We start from the raw sequence: 16,915 nt of genomic DNA on the forward strand, positions 1-16,915 counted from the left end.
TAAAAACTCACTCCTGTCATTAGGCACTAAGACTCATACCTGATAATCTACCTGTCACATAATATGCATACAGATGACAATCACTTACTGCTTTTATGATATAAGGCTGAAATTGCCTATAAATGAGGAAGAAGCCATTATTTAATCAATAGAATTGCATCAATTGAATAAAATGTGTCTCCAGTGTAAACAAATTGAATGTCTATGCGCTCTGTGAAAAGAAGACTAAATTACTTGCAGATCTTGCAGATCGAAAAAGCACAGGAAGTGGACTAGCAGCCTGACACATTCAGGATTTTGGAATAGACTTGAAAGATAATTGCTCCGATAAAATTAGATTACTTACTTGTTTTTCCACAGTGTATATGCACCTTTATTTCTATAAAAAGTGAAAAAATATTTGCTGTTTTAGATGGTTTGCTGAATAGGTATTTTAGAAATGACTTTGGATGATGCACGTTTATTAATAATAAATGCATCAGTTGAACAAGTCAATGGCAAAACTTCTATGGACTTTGGTAGGTTGAGGATTGAGCCTTAGTACATCATGATTTGGCAAATGTAATGAAGACCCATGCACTAGCAGCACTGGAGGTCTGTCTAAGAAACATCAATGGCAAAGTTATCATACTCTCAGCACCCTAACAGCTTCCTCCTTGCAACCTAATACTTACATTGGTGGCTGACTACAGCAAATCACTTTTGCGGGAGAAAAATCCAAGTATCCAATTCCTAGAACTATTGTGACCCTTGCAATGGTTAATGGTTAGTCCTGTCTAGAAATATCTGTTTTGGAAATTGTGCAAACCACTTGAGATGCTGGAATATTAACATTCAATTATTTTATATGCCCTCAAGTTGTCTGAAGATTCAGTTGAAGGAAAACTTGAGGATGTTTTAGATGTATGTTTCTAATTCGTAAATATTTAAACTGTTGATTTGCTAAATTAAATGTCGATTGCATTTCCCTAACTGAATGTAAGTGACCATCTGGTATGATATCACTCATATACATGACTCGATGGCTCTGGAGAGCAAGACCTTGTGTAAGTGAGTCTTCTTTACCCATCCAGAAATTGAGATAGTTCCATAAAGAAGCTTGTAAAGAGCAGCTCATCTGGGAATCAACTATATCAACAAGATTTTCTGAAAGCCTCTATCATGACTGTCAGTCAGGGAGATGATTGTTTAAGTCTGGAGGAAGAGACACTGGAGGGAAGGCACATAAGGAGTCAAGAGCAGCTTGGTTTTAATATGTAGATCCCGAATCAGAAGGTTTCTGTGACAGCTCTTGTAACCAATGAATGCCTGGTTTGTGGTTAAAAGATTTAATAAACTCAGCATGTTGTAGGATTGGGCCCTAAATAAGACTTAGAGCAGCAAGTGATGACAGACAAAGGATAGTGGGAGGAGCAAGGGCTGCAGCACCAAAAGATTAGCTATTATTTAAGTATATTCAGTTATTTCTCCCCTTCTTCCCCATTTTTTTTGAGTTGTTGAGATTATTTTAGCTATTTGTAGGGATTTTTGTTAATAATCTGAGGGAGTAAAGTACACTCAGAGGACAGGAATGATGGAGTCAGAAGCTTTATTTGCCATACTGATGTTATATACATTTCTGCCATTGCCAGTACCGTACTCAGTCTTGATACAACCAGCTTGTCTATTTATTATTAATTATTATTACTATATTATTTTATTTTATTAATTTATATGTCAGTTGTGCCCACAGGCTCCAATCAGGGTCTAGGTCCCATCGTGCCAGGTTCTGTACAAAAAAGGGGTACGAGTCTTTTCAAAATGTTGGACTGCAGTTGTAGCAAATAGTTGAAAGTCAGTTAATCTTTCCTATGGGATGGTGATTGCAATACTCACCCTACCCAGATTTCCCAGTGAGATGAACACAACAGGGTACAGAGAGACAGGACACATTAGCTTGCTAAACCCAGGGTTGTGAGTTCAATCCCTGAGGGGGCCATTTGGGGCAAAAATTGGGGATTGGTCCTGCTTTGAGCAGGGGGTTGGACTAGATGATCTCCTGAGGTCCCTTCCAACCCTGATATTCTATGATTCTATGATTCTATGTACCTGACTCTGCCACTGACTGTGGGACTCTGAGCAAGTGGCAGTTTGCTCTCTCCCACATGTGAAAGCTCATGAGGAGGAAGGAATACTCCCTGAGGCTGACCTTGCAAAGATTCCACCAAGTAATTCCATTGTGGGGTAGGATTTTCCCCTTCTCTCTGCTGGAATGAGCAGGGGGTTCGGTCCCTAGAAGCCTCACATTCCTTGAGATCTGTGTGGATGTCTACGGATCCACTGGCGGCCAAGGCAATCTACACTGGCTCTAGAGCTCCCTCCCCTGGTGCTGTCATGGACGCCCACACTCACTGCCCATAACATGGAAGGGCTCTTAATCACAGTTATAGTAACTTTTAAATAGATTATCTGAGGGCTTGGTTGGGGATGATGCTCACTCATCTCTCTGTCTTGCTCCTAGTTCACTCTCACATGCAGATCTCCAACTCCCTGGAGGGCCTTCTACAATGCTCAGGGTGGGGGACAGTGCCTTAAAGGTGGCACTTCCCCTTTCTGTATTGGAGATCTGGACATTGGGGGTCCCCTCTGCATGCAGATCTTGTGGGGAGGATATTCAGTTTGCCCATCTGTAAAGTGAGTATGATAACACATGGGTGTTATGAGGCTTAATTTATTAGTGTCTGTAAAGTTGTTGTGAGATTCTTGGATGTAAGGTACTGGATCAACACATCATGTCATGGCTTCAGAAAATGCCGCAGGAAGATTACAGCTAGATCCAGCTTCATTAGAGAGCGGCTTTATGGGACACCATTTGCACTTGGGCCTTCTTTACACTCCAGTTTAATGGCTACGTTTATTTCTTTTAATGAAATGGATTGCTCTGAGTGTTTGTGTATATTTTCCAGTCATACTTGGAAAAATAAATTGCAAAAGGCTGTTTTGTTGAGTTTGAATCAAATATATGAATAACCGGTAAACAAAGTGACAATATCTTTGCGTTAACCTAAGAATCTGATTCCAATTACTTCTAAAGTTGAGTGCCAGTATCTTGTTTCTATTCTTTTATGATTTCAGGTAATTTGTTACCTTTTAACTGAGTTTAAAATATAGCCTGCATTATTAAATTCTGCAAAGCAAAGCACTCTGAAGAAGCAAGCTAGAGAAACCTGCACCTTGAGAGAGTATCATGTTGTATTGAGACTTCAGAGAGATTAGTTTTTAAAGAACTTCTTTATTTTTACTCTAAATATGATCCAGTTCTAGGGATTTAATTTTCTGTCCCAGATCACTAATTTTGTATGTTTTCTTATTTAAGGATGAAAAGTTAAGGACTGAACCTACAAAGCCTTTATCACACAATTTCTTCTTACTCACATAAGTAGTGCCATTGAAGGCAAGGCAAGATGTAGTTTTATCCCCTAAAAAAGGCTGGTTTTATAACACTATCTAGCTCTTATAGAGTGCTTGTCATCATTAGATCTCAAAGGACTTTACAAAGAGAGGCAAGCATCATTATCCCCATTTTACAGCTGGGCAAAATGCAGCACAGAAAGGTAAAGTGTCTTGCCCCAACATCACCCAGTAGCAGAGCTGGAAACGGAAGTCAGTGGCAAAAGTGATGTTAGTGGTGCAGGGACTGAGCTCACTGTCCGGGGTTTGTGGGAAAAGGAAGGCTAGTAATATATAGGGTCAAACAGCGTTAGCAGATGAAACTGTAAGTCGTTTATGTTTCCCTGCAACCCATCCAACCCTCTGTGTTCAGGGAACACAATGATCTTTCCGTTTTTGTTCAAAACCCCATCCCAGTTTTCCACCCAGACTCTGGAGAGTTTATTATTGATGAAGTGAGCTGTAGCTCATGAAAGCTTATGCTCAAATAAATTTGTTAGTCTCTAAGGTGCCACAAGTACTCCTTTTCTTTTTGCAGACTAACACGGCTGCTACTCTGAAACCTTTATTATATCTGTACACTAGTCCCTAGACAGCTCCTGAGATTTGGAAACAGGGAGATATATCTCTTGCAAAAATGCTGTGGAATATTTTGTGGGATTTTTATAAATTATATTTTTCTTTTTCTGTTTTTATTTATGGAGCAATTAAAACACTTAACTTTCCAGGAAATTAGTTTTTATATGTTCAAAGTCATAAATGAACAATAGAACATTGACTTGCAACTTATACAGGTGAAGAGTAACCACAGGAAATTGTCCCACATGTATGTGATATATGAAACAACCCTGCAAAACTGAAGTCTGATAACATTATGCAGTGGAAGGGCTCCGCAGGCGTTTGGAACAATATATAATTGCAGATCCACTATCAAGTGCCATAAAGGTGAAACAGGAAGACTTGGCTTTATAATGTAAGAGCTCTCCTCTGAAAGGCTAATCCCTCGAAGGAAAATAAAATATAAAAGGAAACATAACCTCTCAACTGGAACATTTACAGTGAGTCTATATCTTACAAGGTAGCTATCAGACTGAATGATGTACTGTATAATGAGAATAAGACACTTTAAAAATGTTGCTTTTTAGATGAAGTGACACTGCCCCCTACACCTTTTGTGTGGGTAGAGGGAACTAGAGAGAAAAAGCCTGATTCTAGTCCCACTGAAGTCAATGGGAAAACTCCCATTGACTTCTGTGGGAGCAGGCCCGGGCCCAAGGTCAGTAAGAGCTTGCTTGGTGCTCTCCTCAATAGGAGGTCACAGGAGCATGCATCTGGGGATTACAGAAGTATGTTCTCCTGCAGTTTAGAAGTTGTACTTTTAAAATATTCACTGCCACATAGTCGCCCGCAGTTTCCATGCAGAACTGCTGAAGTCAGTGGGAGTTGTGTGCGCAGATCAAGACCAGGCCTAGGTATGAGAGTTCAGATGTGGGTGCAATTCCCTGGGGCCTGGGATTTTATAATACCATGTAGTCAGGCTTGCTGGAGCCTGGTCAAATCCAGACAAACAGAAAAAAGGCTTCCCACTACCAGAGTTTTAAAAATCAGATATTCAAAAGCGACACCCTACAGCCCAGGTTTCGAAAGGAAATTGATTGAAGGATAGCTTTGTGCTAATGATGCAGCCATAGTTCATGTACAGCAAAAACCATGCTTCCATCTAGCCACATGGAGAGTCAAGCTTCCCTTGCACAGTGCCAGACTCACCGCAGAAGGTGCGCTAGACCATGCTCACTCCCTGATGCAGTGGTTCTCAAACTGGTGGCAATCAGGCGTTATCCAGGTTTGTTGAAAGTATAACCTCAGAAAGAGAGTCCATTACTACACTGAGTAAAGTACAGAGGTGATTCACCAGGTATTTCTGAGAGTTGAAAATGTGGATATATTAGGTCTTGAAATCTGAGAACTGCTGGTCTGGTGAGTAGCATATCAGAGTAGGAGTTAGGACTTGTGTGTGCTTTTGCCAGCTGTACCACTCATTCACCATGGGACCTTAGACAAGCCACTTAGGCCAAAATTGATCACAAATTTAGTGTGCCTTCATTTTTTGGTACTCAAAATGAGAACCTAAGCTTCAGAGATTTTGATCACCCACAGATCAAGCACCTCTGAATATCAGGCTCTTGTCATCTCAAATTGGACACCCAAAACTAGAAGACATCCCTGAAAACTGTTGGCTTAATCTTTTTGTGCTTCTGTTTTCCTGCTCCGTCCTATACAGCATTGTGAGGCTTAATTGATTGATGTCCGTAAAGGATTTTGAGATCTTTCAAGAGGTTGTACAAGTGCATATTATTTATTATTATTAATCGTTATTATTGTCTTTTGGGGCAGTACATTGTTCGGAGCAGCTGAGCCCATCCACGCTTCGCTAATGGACTGGTCCTCTGACAATCCCTGTAGTGAAAGCATGGTACTGTGGTTTAACTCTGCTCAGTGAGCAAGTGAACAACGCTTGCTCCAACACAAGGCTCATAGCGCTCAAAGTGTGACACATCTTCCATAAATGACTTTAAAATGCATGGTCTTGGTTCATTTCTGTGTTCAGTTTATGCTGGTGTAACTCCATTTATGTCAACACAGTTACATTGGCTCAAAACTGGAGTAACACAATGATGAATCAGGTCCCATGTGTGAAAAAGCTTGAAATTCATACGACTGCATTAAATATTTGCACATTTTGCTGTGTTTCGATTACAGTGAAGGAAGAATCTGGAAGTTAACCAGTAGTATGACCAGCTAAGCAGACATGGGATGAAAATGAACATGACTGAGGCTGAGGTCATGGTGGGTCAGTAGAGGTGCCACAGGGAAACTGGATATGGAGATTAATGGAATATGACTAAATCAAACTGGCCAGTTCAAGTAGGTGGGTGGCTGGGTCATGGATAATGGTGAGCCTGAATTGGAGATACAGTCCAGATTGGGGAGTGCTGGAAGAGTGTGGAATAAAATTTCCCATGTTGTGTATGACAAGCATATGACATTGAGACTGAAAGCCTGACTGTGTAGCGCAATGGTATAACTCCAATGCTGTATGGTGGACAAGAATGGGCACTGAAGGGAAAGCAGAATCAATGCTTACAGATGTGTGAGATGAGATGTCTTTGCACAATAAAAGGAGGGGACAGATTGTGAAATGAAAGCATTAGGATGGAAGTCAGTCTGTGATGTTGCTGACAAAATCCAGGAAGCATGTATCGGCTGGTTTGGGCACATGCAGAGAATGTACCAAGAGGATGAATACAATATGGTAGGAAAGGGGGTAGAAAAGAGATCCTGAGGAAGTAATAGATGGATTGCATCAAAGAAGACTGTAAGCAGGTGGACCTTATTGCTGCCTCAGACTGATCCAGATGGTGGATGCTTGCATGACCACCTACCCCCAGATTGATGGGAGAAGGGGAAGAAGGAGAAGAGTCCGGAAGCAATTTAGAAGTCATACAACAACTGAGTTGATTAAAAATTGGAAAACATTAATTTAAATGAGATTTGAACCGACATATATAGGAAAGAAATAATTCAGTTTCTCTCTGGGTCCAAGAAACACCACTTCCTCTGAAGCTTCCCAACAGTATATCAAAATAGAAAAAATAATGTTCCCATTCTGCCACTTTTATTTATACTTTCTCTGTGATTAGTCCCAAGGATTTGAGTTTGAGTAAGGGTGACACAATTGGACCCTATATCAAGGCAAACATTTTTTTCCGTTAACTGATCATATTCAGAGACCATGATGTTGCTTCTTTTCAAATGAACCCTGTCATTATCTATATTCTTCTATAGAAATTTCAGGAATCCTTGTTTTGTGTTCTCATTTCTTTTCTGTTCCTCAATCATAATTCAAAATAGATGATGATGATGATTTATTTTATTCATTGATTCATAAATTCATAGATACTAAGGTCAGAAGGGACCATTCTGATCATCTAGTCCGACCTCCTGCTCAGCGCAGGCCACAGAATCTCACCCACCCACTCCTATGAAAAACCTCACCCATGTCTGAGCTATTGAAGTCCTTAAATCATGGTTCAAAGACTTCAAGGAGCAGAGAAGCCTCCCTCAAGTCAACCATGCCCCATGCTACAGAGGAAGGCGAAAAACCTCCAGGGCCTCTCCAATCTGCCCTGGAGGAAAATTCCTTCCCGACCCCAAATATGGCAATCAGCTAAACCCTGAGCATATGGGCAAGATTCACCAGCCAGATACCCAGGAAAGAATTTTCTATAGTAACTCAGATCCCATCCATCTAATATCCCATCTCAGGGGATTTGGCCTATTTACCCTGAATATTTAAAGATCAATTACTTACCAAAATCCCATTATCCCATCATACCATCTCCTCCATAAACTTATCGAGTAGAATCTTAAAGCCAGATAGATCTTTTGCCCCCACTGCTTCCCTTGGAAGGCTATTCCAAAACTTCACTCCTCTGATGGTTAAAAACCTTCGTCTGATTTCAAGTCTAAACTTCCTGGTGGCCAGTTTATACCCATTTGTTCTTGTGTCCACATTGGTGCTGAGCTGAAATAATTCCTCTCCCTCTCCTGTATTTATCCCTCTGATATATTTATAGAGAGCAATCATATCTCCCCTCAACCTTCTTTTAGTTAGGCTAAACAAGCCAAGCTCCTTAAGTCTCCTTTCATAAGACAAGTTTTCCATTCCTCGGATCATCCTAGTAGCCCTTCTCTGTACCTGCTCCAGTTTGAATTCATCCTTTTTAAACATGGGAGACCAGAACTGCACACAGTATTCTAGGTGAGGTCTCACCAGTGCCTTGTATAACGGTACTAAAACCTCCTTATCCCTACTGGAAATGCCTCTCCTGATGCATCCCAAAACCGCATTAGCTTTTTTCACAGCCATATCACATTGGCAGCTCATAGTCATCCTATGATCAACCAATACTCCAAGGTCCTTCTCCTCTTCCGTTACTTCTAATTGATGCGTCCCCAACTTATAGCTAAAATTCTTGTTATTAATCCCTAAATGCATAACCTTACACTTCTCACTATTAAATTTCATCCTATTACTATTACTCCAGTTTACAAGGTAATCCAGATCCTCCTGTATAATATCCCGAACCTTCTCCGAATTGGCAATTCCTCCCAGCTTTGTATCATCTGCAAACTTTATTAGCACACTCCCACTTTTTGTGCCAAGGTCAGTTATAAAAAGATTAAATAAGATTGGTCCCAAAACCGATCCCTGAGGAACTCCACTGGTAACCTCCCTCCAACCTGACAGTTCACCTTTCAGTAGGACCCGTTGCAGTCTCCCCTTTAACCAATTCCTTATCCACCTTTTGATGTTCATATTGATCCCCATCTTATCCAATTTAACTAATAATTCCCCATGTGGCATGGTATCAAATGCCTTACTGAAATCTAGGTAAATTAGATCCACTGCATTTCCTTTATCTAAAAAATCTGTTACTTTTTCAAAAAAGGAGATTAGGTTGGTTTGGCACGATCTACCTTTTGTAAAACCATGTTGTATTTTGTCCCATTTACCATTGACTTCAATGTCCTTAACTAATTTCTCCTTCAAAACTTTTTTCCAGGACCTTGCATACTACAGATGTCAAACTAACTGGCCTGTAGTTACCCGGATCACTTTTTTTTCCTTTCTTAAAAATAGGAACTATATTAGCAATTCTCCAATCATTCGGTACTATTCCTGAGTTTACAGATTCATTAAAAATTCTTGCTAATGGGCTTGCAATTTCAGGTGCCAATTCCTTTAATATTCTTGGATGAAGATTATCTGGGCCCCCCGATTTAGTCCCATTAAGCTGTTTCAGTTTCGCTTCTACCTCTGATATGGTAATATCTACCTCTATATCCTCCTTCCCATTTTTCATGCTACCATTATCCCCAAGATCCTCTTTAGCCTTATTAAAGACTGAGGCAAATTATTTGTTTAGATATTGGGCCATGCCTAGATTATCTTTAACCTCCACTCCATCCTCAGTGTTAAGCGGCCCCACTTCTTCCTTCTTAGTTTTCTTCTTATTTATATGGCTATAGAACCTTTTACTATTGGTTTTAATTCCCTTTGCAAAGTCCAACTCTACTCGACTTTTAGCCTGTCTCACTTGATCCCTACATGTTCTGACCTCAATTAGGTAGCTTTCCTTGCTGATCCCTCCCATCTTCCACTCCCTGTATGCTTTCTGCTTCTTCTTAATCACCTCTCTAAGATGCTTGCTCATCCAGCTTGGTCTACAACTCCTTCCTATGAATTTTTTCCCCTTTCTTGGGATACAGGCTTCCGATAGCTTCTGCAGTTTTGATTTAAAGTAATCCCAGGCCTCCTCTACCTTTAGATCCATAAGTTCTTCAGTCCAATCCACTTCTCTAACTAATTTCTTTAATTTTTGAAAGTCAGCCCTTTTGAAATCAAAATCCCTAGTTGCAGATTTATTTTTGTTAATCCTTCCATTTAGTTTGAATTGAATTAGCTCATGATCACTTGAGCCAAGATTGTCCCCTACAACCATTTCTTCTATGAGGTCCTCGCTACTCACCAAAATTAAATCTAAAATGGCATCCCCTCTAGTCGGTTCAGCAACTACTTGATGAAGGAATCCATCAGCTATCGCATCTAGGAAAATCTGAGCCCTATTATTATTACTAGCACTGGTCCTCCAGTCTATATCTGGGAAGTTAAAGTCTCCCATGATCACGCAGTTTCCATTAGTATTTACTTTATTAAAGACATTAAAAAGGGCTCTATCCATATCCAAATTAGATCCCGGAGGTCTATAGCACACCCCAAGCACTATCGTAGGAGAGGCTTTACTAGTTTTCTTCCCCAACGTAATTTTTGCCCAGACAGACTCTGTCTTATCCATTGCATCGCTTCTTATTTCTTTACATTCTACCTCATCATTGATATACAATGCTACTCCACCCCCTTTACCTTTGTTTCTGTCTTTCCTAAAGAGCACATACCCTTCAATACCTGTAGTCCAGTCATGACTACTATTCCACCATGTTTCTGTTATCCCTATGATATCTGGTTTCACTTCCTGCACCAGTAGCTCTAGTTCCTCCATTTTGTTACCTAGACTCCTCGCATTGGTGTACAAACATCTTAATTTTTGCTGTTTGGCCTCGCTCACATTTTGTACCCTATTAGGCACAGTCATTCTACATCCAGTATAACCTATTAGACTAGTATCCACACTGCCCTCACTCCTTATATACATTCTCCTACCCACGGCTGTATCCATTCTTACTTCATCTTCTTCCCTCTCAATGCTAAAATCTGGCGTGGAGATTTTCTGGACATCTCCCATCCATCTCCCCCAAATTCCTAGTTTAAAGCTCTCTTTATCAGTTGTGCCAGCCTTTATGTATTATAACAGTGCCTAGGAGCCCCCATCACACAATGGGACCCCATTGTGCTAGGTGCTGTACAAACACAGAACAAGAAAATGGTCCCTGAGTATCTTGTTTGTGTTTGCATTGGTTATGCTAGAAAGACCAGTCAAATCAAAGGTTATCCCAAATTCTTCCGTGATAGAACTCCATTTTTGGTACACCAGGGGTGAATTTAGCTCTTTGACAGTGTATGTTCCTGACTCTTTTAATATACATACTTTTTGAAGCAATGTGACTTGCCAAGAGATGCCCTCTGGGCTGTCCATAAATACTGTTGTGATTACAGTCAAATAAATAAGAGCCCAACCAGTGAATGTGATACATTTTAGCTGGTAATTTGATAATTTATTTTTCATGAAAATGACCCTGTATCACAAATATTTCTCCAAGAGTGAATTCTGGTTCATCAAAGCCTGATTTGGTGCTTAGATAGGTTCAGGTTTCATAGGAGAATGAAACGTTGATCAATGGGATGTAGCAGGAAGGTTTTGCAGAGGGTAGCTATAGTTGAGCCAACATAATAAATGACTCTCAGTATTTATTCCTGTCATCTATCACTGTAAACCATACCACTGTCAGCATTTCTACTATTTCTAGCTTGCATTTAACTTTCCAGTAGCTTGGGAACCTTTTCCACTGATAACCTGTTTGTTGACAAACAACAAAAAATGAAGATATTTAAAATAACACAGAGCCAGCTTGTTGTTCCTTCCCTATGTGTATGCTGCAGTCCCCAGGGAGAGGAATGCAATGAAACAGTAGACCCTTCTTCTAGGGAGTCGCACTGAGCTGCTGACAAGTTCTTCATGGGCTGTGGGCAATATTCCACTATGCACTTGTGTCACACCGCAGGGCTTCCCATTGATGCTTATCCTTTTAGCTTGACCTCTAAACTCTGCTGCTTGCCACACTTACTGATATAGTCGTTCAAAAACGAAAGCAGGGGCAAGGCTAATGGCATTTTCATTCACTGTAATTGCCTTAGCTAAAATTATTTGCCTTTCATAATAATAAATAATCTTTTATGGCTTTCTTATTTTGATTCAAAACCCAACTTCCAGCTATGTATCAAGCTACAGAATGATGTTCGGTTTTCCTACTATGAGTTGCGTGAGTTCATCAGTTTCTAACATCAGTTTCTGTTTATCAAGGTTAATCTAGAACCAACCCCTACAAACTTTGCAAATATACAGATCCAGATCCTAACTGTGCAGTTTGGGCCCATCTGCAATTTCTGTGTCTCATAGAAAGAAAAGGAGTACTTGTGGCACCTTAGAGACTAACAAATTTATTAGAGCATAAGCTTTCGTGAGCTACAGCTCACTTCATCGGATGCATTTTTTTCCCCACCAAATGCATCCGATGAAGTGAGCTGTAGCTCATGAAAGCTTATGCTCTAATAAATTTGTTAGTCTCTACGGTGCCACAAGTACTCCTTTTCTTTTTGCGAATACAGACTAACACGGCTGCTACTCTGAAACCTGTCTCTCATAGAGCTCTATCAAATTCATGGTCCATTTTGGTCTATTTCACAGCCATAGGATTTTAAAAATAGTAAATTTCATGATTTCAGCTATTTAAATCTGAAATTTCACAGTGTTTTAATTATAGGGGTCATGACCCAAAAAGGACTTGTGGGACGGGGGGTTGCAAGGTTATTGTGTGTGGGGGGGGGTACTACTGCTGGTGGGGATGCTGCCTTCAGAGCTGGGCAGCTGGAGAGCAGCAGCTGCTGTCCGGGAGCCCAGCACTGAAAGCAGAACTGCCACCAGGAGCTGCACAGAAGTAAAGATGGTGTGGGATGGTATTGCCAGCCCTACTTCTGTGCTGCACTGCTGCCTGCAGAGCTGGGGCCTCAGTCAGCAGCCGCCACTCTCCGGCCGCCCAGCTCTGAAGGCAGCAGTGCAGAAGTAAGGGTGGGCAATACCACAACACCCCTAAAATAATCTTGTAACTCCCCCTGCAACTCCCTTTTGGGTCAGCGCCCTCAATTTGAGAAACACTAGTCTCCCCCTTGAAATCTGTATAGTATAGGGTAAGAGACCAGATTTCACGAGGGGGTATGGGGGAGTGGGGAGACCAGATTTCACGGTCCCTGATGTGTTTTTCATGGCCACGAATGTGGGAGTGCCCTACTCATACATTTTAGTGATTTGTACACAATGATATTGCACTGAAAAAGATGAACATTCCAAGCAAGCTTCAAATAATCCAAGTAGCAGTGATTATGAGTCTGAGCATGTGCCTTTTTGTGGGTAGCCTCAGACTCTCCTGGATGGTAATTTTCAGAAATACTATTATTGTTTAATATACCATGTTATTCTTGAGCTCTACAGTGGTGATAATGACATGAGTCTGAAACCACCTCACCACTTTGTTTCCCGTGTACAATGATGAGAGTGAATTGTTGAGAGAAAGTTTCACTTTAAAAGCCTCCAGGTATATTTATTTATTTTATTATTGGTTCACAGCAGCACTTAGAAGCCCCAATCTTGGACCAGGAACCCCTTATGCTGGGGGCTGTATAAATATAGAACAAAAGCAAAATAATTTTTCCGGTCTTGGGTGGAAAAACAATGCCACTGCCCTCTTCCACTTTTGTGTTTGATGCTCTGTAGTGATTGAGCAATGTTTTTTCCTTGTTTCCCTCCTGTCTGCCCCAAGTGATCTTCCAGCTAGCATCAAATCAAATAGTAGAGCCAGAGAATAAAGAAGAAAGGCAGCTGAATCAGAGAACAAGCCTTTAGGATTCGAAGGATCACATCTTTCCAGTGCAGGGCAAGACCCTCAGCCGGAGTAAATCAGCATAGATCTGGTGACATCTATAGATGTCTGTGGAAGATCTATGAGGGTCTGGCCTATTATTACAATCAGACAGGCCATCTCAAGGAGTTTCTAGGACAGGGGCTTTAAACTATGGAATGCCTCTTTCCTGTCTGGTATCTTGAATTTCTGGGATACTGTAAGAAAGTAGCTGGGTGTCTGTGTCCTAGCTCTCTTTTCTACCTGAGCGAGTGATGGAGGCACACCCTTCATTTTAAGAGCTATCAGTCCAACACCTTTATTGAAATCGGAATTGACCTAATTTTAAAAGAAATCAACTAAAATACCTAGGAAAGATTAATAAATAACAGCTAAAAAAGGTTTCCTAAAATCTCACAATAATATTCCTGTCTTTATTTTCAAAAGCACCAGAGAGTTATAGGAGCATGAGTTCCAATGAAAGTCAATATAATTTTTGCTCCTAAATACTATAGGTAGATTTGAAAATTTCCCCCATGTGCATGCTACATTATTGTGCATGTAAAATGCTTAGTTTGGAAATGTGGTATGCAGAATTTAGACCAGGAAACAGATAACTTGGCCTACACAGTTAAATTCAATTGTTATTGTCAATGTTGCCAACGCTCGTGATTTTATCACAAGTTTCACAATTTGGGGGTTTTCTTTGAGCTGCTGGAATCATGATGTTACCTGAAAATCTCTGCATTCATTTTTTTTAAAAAAGAAAATGTGTCGGCCTGATGGCTTAAGAGAAAAGCTTGAAAACATTAACTCTAAAGTATCTAACTTCAGAAGGCAAATAATACCCCCCGGCTTTATTATTTTTCAAATCTCATGATTTTAAAGCCAATATCATAAATCAGGTGCAGGGGAGGAGGATGGGACCTGCTTTGTGATTTTTGCATGATTGAAGTTGGTGATACTGTAAATTACAGTGAGGGGCTGGCTCTCCTTTGCACTATGATCCTTTTATACCTTTCTGGCAACGTGGAATGTGTTAGTGTAAGTGACATTCAGGTCCAAAATTTCATTGTGCTGATTAAACATTCAGGTCACAATGTTGAAATGAGGCCACTTGTTGTCCTTGCAACTTAAATTAATGCTATAATCAAGTTACCTTAATTTGGTTCCTGGTTCCATTAGAGTAAAAGTGTTCTACTGCACCAAACATTTCATTCCTTTTTGTGTTCTTCAGTGAAATAGAAAGGTCTGTGCTTAAAACAGATAGATAATGGGCTGGATCATTCAAATGCTTATGAACATACATTGTCATAATGAAGTCAGTGGGACTATTTCCATACATAAGTACCTGTATTTATTTTAGCAGGATTTATAACTTGCAACCTCAAACTGATACAAACCTCCTTTCTAGTGGACAGATTCATAACAGGTCGTCGTGTAGTGTTTCCCTCCCCCCACCAGCCCTCCCCCCGGGGATCTGCAGGCTGTGAAGGAGCTGAAGGTATTATGATTAGACAGTAAATACATCATGAAGATTAAGCTGATAAACGATCAGTTCTGGCCCCATGATTGAAATTCAAGTAAACGGTCTGCACAAAAATGTGTAACACCATATATAACAGACGTTTATCTCTTTTCAGACCTTTTAGGGCTGTGCATGAGATGAAAGCAAGCAAATGGGTAATCAATTTTATTAGTGATTCCATATTTTTTTACTCTGATAGGAATAATTTATAAGGAGGTAGTGTCTGGCTTGCGGTGTGTATTTCCCTATGCTAAATGGTGACAGCTTATAAGTGAGTGCCCTAGGTAAGGGTATACAAGCAGATTCCCTCTCCCCCCTCCGACATTCTATGTAAGGGCCTGCCCAACCACATCCTTGTGCTGAGGGCTGGCTCCTTCTGGTGGCACTCAGAGGTATATTTTGCTCAAAATGGTCCATGGGGAATATACTGCACATGCTGAAGCTATATAATAGTGGGCACATTTCCCCTGTTCTGTTCAATTCTATCAGGAATCCTCATGAGGTGTACTTCAGTGGCACAGCTGAGTCCCCAGAGAGTTATTTACATATAGCCTTAAATAGGAATTGCTAAAATATAGAAATCAGTCGATACAAGATCTAGAAATCTTTACTTCATGATTTTGAAGACAAAATTTAGCAATTATGATGGCACATTATTCAACAAAGTTATTAAATCAAAATGTGACTTGCCTTGACAGTGGACCCATCCATAAGATATTACCTTTAGGAATTCAACCATCTACATTCTTTTCAGTTTGTTCAGATCCCCTCTGGTAATTTAAAAAACAATATGTTAGGAGGCTGAGTACCAGCAAACAAAGCTACATGCTGACCTGCGCATAGGCTAACAATAAGTCATAAGTCTGCTTCTTAAACAATTTCTGGTTGCAGCAAACAGTGGTTGAAAAAATAAATACATAATTGAATTCCTACAGGTAAAACCATCCAGATGAGACCCTTGGGGGTTGGTTAATCGGGTGGCTCAGTAGTTTTGACAGTGCTTCTTTAAGAGGAGCCCATGTTGTTCAATCAAGCACTAGTCCTAGATATATTTTCTAAAAGTGAAGTTTGCCACTGCTCAGAGGGCCTGCAAATGGCCTATATATTAGGCTGAAGTGAGACATGATCAGTGCTTAGGCCTTCTGCTGGTGAATTTCACTGTAACTGGATAGACAAACTCTTTTGACAAGTTTTCAAATAGCCTCCAAAGCTACAGATGCACGTTTTGTGCATGCATCTCTGTGCACTTAGAAAACGGGCAGTTTTGCAAATACAAATTAAGCAGACAGACATACAGTTATCTGATTTACACATGTTAATGGCTGTACATCCATTATGTGTATGTTTCAAAAATATGGATTGTACAAGAATGGACGGCTTTACTTTCCAACATTAATTGTTATTATATTAAGACAGGAATTAGCTCCATTTTTCCACAATACTAATCAGTTCCGGCTTTTCTGAAAGAGCTTTGTGCACTACAGAAATTACTTCCAATTAAGTTAATTTGAAATAAGAAATGAAATTGATAAGGCTTCACTTTTAGAACTGCAGGATTTTAAAAAGGGTGACCATTTTAGCGGGCCAAACTTAGATCATCTTAAGGGCTGCTCTAACTTGCTCTGGGAGGCCAGATTGTTCCCAGGAACAGGGAAACAGAAACATGGGCTGTAGCCATTCCTCCCTCCAACACTTGTCCTGAGTACACGTTGGCCAGATTCAGGAATAGGACCCCAAATTTCTTTTTTGATCTCTAACAAAATT

Source organism: Dermochelys coriacea, chromosome 3 (assembly GCF_009764565.3).
Source record: "Dermochelys coriacea isolate rDerCor1 chromosome 3, rDerCor1.pri.v4, whole genome shotgun sequence".
Lineage (NCBI taxonomy): Eukaryota > Metazoa > Chordata > Testudines > Dermochelyidae > Dermochelys > Dermochelys coriacea.